The sequence below is a fragment of the Opisthocomus hoazin genome, chromosome 1 (genome assembly GCF_030867145.1).
Source record: "Opisthocomus hoazin isolate bOpiHoa1 chromosome 1, bOpiHoa1.hap1, whole genome shotgun sequence".
NCBI lineage: Eukaryota > Metazoa > Chordata > Aves > Opisthocomiformes > Opisthocomidae > Opisthocomus > Opisthocomus hoazin.
In genome coordinates this window covers 148,417,718-148,421,911 of record NC_134414.1, presented here as the reverse complement: position 1 = coordinate 148,421,911, position 4,194 = coordinate 148,417,718, and the positions used below count along the sequence as shown (strand labels likewise).

General features: G+C 41.7%; 1 non-coding gene across 1 annotated transcript; it reads right to left on the bottom strand.

Moving 5' to 3' along the window:
• Positions 1-3,507: 3,507 nt before the first annotated feature.
• Positions 3,508-3,675, bottom strand: LOC142364389 (U1 spliceosomal RNA). Its single transcript, XR_012766272.1, has one exon. It is a non-coding gene; the product is annotated as a U1 spliceosomal RNA (small nuclear RNA).
• Between the last annotated feature and the right edge of the window lie 519 nt (positions 3,676-4,194).

Genomic DNA, 4,194 nt, shown 5'->3' with positions numbered 1-4,194 from the left:
GTAGGACAAACCTGCAAACAAATTTATACATGTCTAGATAAACGGCATGCCTTATGCTGCAGCCCGTCCTCCATTCCTTGCGTTCATGTCACTTAGACATTAAAGATTATGTACCAATGTAGTTCGTTGGCAACAAGATCATAGCAGGGTTCTAATTGTTAACTGGTATGAATACTGTAAGAAACATGTTTTTGGAAGATACACTGGCAATCAGCAGACATAATCTCAAAGAGTCTGGAGGAGGAGATGATCAAATAGACAGTAATTCACAAGTACGTGTATCTAATCAATACACAAGTTTTTACACCTAAGCTTGTCAACCATATATTCTTTTAGTTAAACAAATATAGTTACTCTCTTATTCTATCATGCACAACTGGACCATGAGTAAGACAGCGTGATTTTTTTTTTTTGCTTGAGAAAGCAGAGATAGAAAAGAACAGAACTGTCACAGCTTTGTCCTAGATAGTGAGCCCTGCAATTCCAAGTGGATGGGCTAAGTGAAAAAAATAATTTTCACAATAGTTGACCTTATTATGATATTTTTGCATAGTGTGATGTCCGAGTAGACCATAGATAAATAATTTCAGTGTTATAAATCTATCGTCTTTAGCACAGGTTAATGTTTGCCTGAATTTTTCCCTGCTGGACAACAATACTGTAGAATTAAAACCAGGTAATGAGATTGCTTGAAAGTTAAACTAGAGAGCTAGCCTGGTAAGCGAACTGCCATTTCTAGTCATTTTTCAGTCAGGGAGTGACAAAAATATCTGTCTTGCCTACACAGATAACCTTCAGCAACCTGCAAAATATCATTCCTCTATTGCCAAAAAACATTTGCAAAGAGATATTGCAATTAGTTCTAAATTCGTGAATATGTTCAAGTGTGGTGAATTGGAGAATAATTGTCTAATTACTAATTAAAGGGATACACTGTGAAATTTCCATGATACAGAACATTAGCAAAAAAATACATGCTGATGTCTCTCCCTTGATAGTGAGTTGACGATGACAAATTCACACTCCAGGCATCACTGGCATATTTGAGTTTAAATAATGACAATATTGGTATAGTGTCTGAAGTCTTACCACTCCCAGGAGAGATTTAAAGTCATTCCTCCTGCAGATTGAAGGTGCACACATACATGTTACTTCTCTGAAGAAAAAACCCTACTTTTGTTTGGGCTTCTCAGACTTGCCTGGTATATGAGAGTGCATATGACCATAACAAGAGGTACAAGACAGTTAGCATCATTCATCATTTTCAGCTACTGCATTGGAGGATGGTAGGTAATAAAAGCAAATGTATGTCTTTCACAGTAACAGAATTCTTTTGGGAACAGTCTTCTTATTTATAAGAGGATGTTCTTCTCCATTACCAATATAAGATAGAATTACTTCCGTTCCCAATTCTATGGTATTGATCTGCAGGATGAAGCATCTTTGGGAGTCATGGCTGCACTAAATGGAATAGCCACAATAGCTATTGTTTGAGAGTTTAAGATTTCACCCATAACATCTTCAGTGTAGCCAAGTCAATGTCTGTGTAACATACTCCCAAATATGTCTTGTTAGCATGAACTAAGACATTCTGCACATCCACCAACATTTGAGATATACCCTTAGACAGTATGGAGGAGCAAGATGAACAAGATGAGAAGGGGACAGGAAGAAGAGTGGAAAAAGGGCAGAGTGACCAGGCAGTGCCTGAAACAGTTAGGTCTTCTAACCAGTACCTACGCTGAACACAAGTATCCTATACTAAGCTCTTGTACCTGCTTCTGCATCCGATTATGTGTTCACATTTCTTACTCCACGCTACAGGATCTCAAGTCGATACAGACGCCTGTGAAACGTCCTATGTCATTTGAGCTATGAATCACTGCAGAAACTCCAGGAATAGGCAAGATGTTCCATACCTCTGTTCCTCCGCAATTAGCTGGTCAGGGGAACAGGCAAGTACAGATGCCCATTATCTACAAATCTGTAGGTCTTGGTGTTGGTTGATTTTGTATGGCTCACAGCACTTTTTGATTTACTGGACAGCTGGAATGACTGCAACTATTTCCAGCACACTACTAAATAATGTAACACTTTCTGCTTCCAAACGTTTTGTTGAATCTTATGTTGGAAGGAATAAGTATGAGAAGGAAGAAGTTTTATGAAAGTCTTTCAGCAGAGTGTAACCACTCCTCCTTTTCACAAAGAAGATACATTGAATCGGGTAAGATTTATAACACAGCATAAAAGCGTCCCTTTCCCCACTCATACCATCACATCAGCTATTCTATCTTTCCTTTGCTTGTCCAGTTTCTGACCTAGAAAAGACTTTCTGATGAGCTGTGCTATAAAACAGCCTGCTTGTAAAGAAATATCTTGCTCTGATCCTTGAAGATGTGTACTATGGCCTTCATTGGCTCCGAGCAGGATGGTGTGTAATGCCATTTTCCCTAAAGGGGAGCTTTGCAACTGCAGCTGTAGTGTTATTGTCTGCTTTCAGTATCCTTTTAGCCAAAATAGCAAGATATAGTTTGGTGTGGTGGGTGGGAACTGGCTACTGGCGTTGAATATGTGGATGACCTTCTTTGCTGGAAGGCGACATTGCTGACTAGTGTCCAAGTTCTTCCCTGTGAAGCTGCTGTCTAGCCAGTTGGTGTCTGGGCCATACCACTGTTTGGGTTATTCCACTTCAGCTACAGGACTTTTTATTTCTATCTGTTGAACTTCATGAGGTTCCTGCCACAGGTACCCTGCGCTGTATTGACCATTCTGCTCAATTTGGCATGATCCATAGTCTTAGAATCATAGAATCATTAAGCTTGGAAGAGACCTCTAAGATCACCAAGTCCAACCGTCAACCCAATACCACCATGCCTGCCTGCTAAACCATGCCCCAAAGTGCCATATCCACACGTGTTTTGAACACCTCCAGAGATAGTGACTCCACCACTTCCCTGGGAAGTCTGTTCCAATGCTTTACAACTCTTTCAGTAAAGAAATGTTTCCTAATATCCAATCTAAACCTCCCCAGCGCAACTTGATGCCATTCCCTCTCATCCTATCACTAGTTACTTGGGAGAAAAGACCAAGACCGACCTCACCACAACCTCATTTCAGGTAGTTGTAGAGAGCAGCAAGGTCTCCCCTCAGCCTCCTCTTCTCTAAACTGAAGAACCTCAGCTCCCTCAGCCACTCCTCATAAGACTTGTTCACCAGACCTTTCACCAGCTTCATTGCCCTTGCTGGACATGGTCCAGCATTTTAATGTCCTTCTTGCACTGAGGGGCCCAAGACTGAGCATAATATTTGAGGTGCAGCCTCACCAGTGCCAAGTACAGGGGCACGATCATTTCACTACTCCTGCTGGCAACACTATTGCTGATACAAGCCAGGATGCCATTGGCCTTCTTGGCCACCTGGGCACACTGCTGGCTCATGTTCAGCCGGCTGTTGACCAGCATGCCCAGGTCCTTTTCCACTGGGCACTCAAAAAACAAAAAAGAAAAACAAAAGTCACAAATGCAGTCCTCCACTACCACAGATTTTGGAGTCAAGTTTCTCACATTTGGGGGATTATATTATTATAGGGGTCAGCACACCCAGAATGCAAGGTATGAGCCTCACCCTGGGAAAGCGACCTGCCTAATCATGGTGTCTCCCCTGCCAGATAAGTATTCTTGCGTTCTCATTGAAGACACATTGACCAATACTAAGCACGAACTGCTGGAACAAGGTTGTTCTGAAGGTTAGTGCCCCAGGCCACTGCAAACACAGGTGCTTGACAGAAAAATTAGGTTAGTTTCCTTCTAAGCTAAGAAACAGTGGTGAGTTTAAGCCAGTGACCTGACTAGCTCACATAAAAGGAATTTTTTTATGTAGTGATGTTCTGTACGTTCCAGTTTAAATTTCACTGTGCTTTAGAAAAATATGTGGTGGCTGATTCAGGAGAGGGTTCTGCACATTCCAGTATGTTTTAGGAAGGAGCAAGGCAGTCAACAGTGTAAGAGCAAGAGAGTGGGTTCTACTTCAATTAGTTGGATCACTCCACTTTATTCTGTGAGCCAGATAGGATTCACCTAATGCTGTGTGAAGAATTGGCCAATGTGACCACAGTGGAGCTATGAAACATCATGATGGCTAGTGGAGGTCCCTGACAGACGGGGAAAAAACCTAATGGTACACCTATTTGGGAAA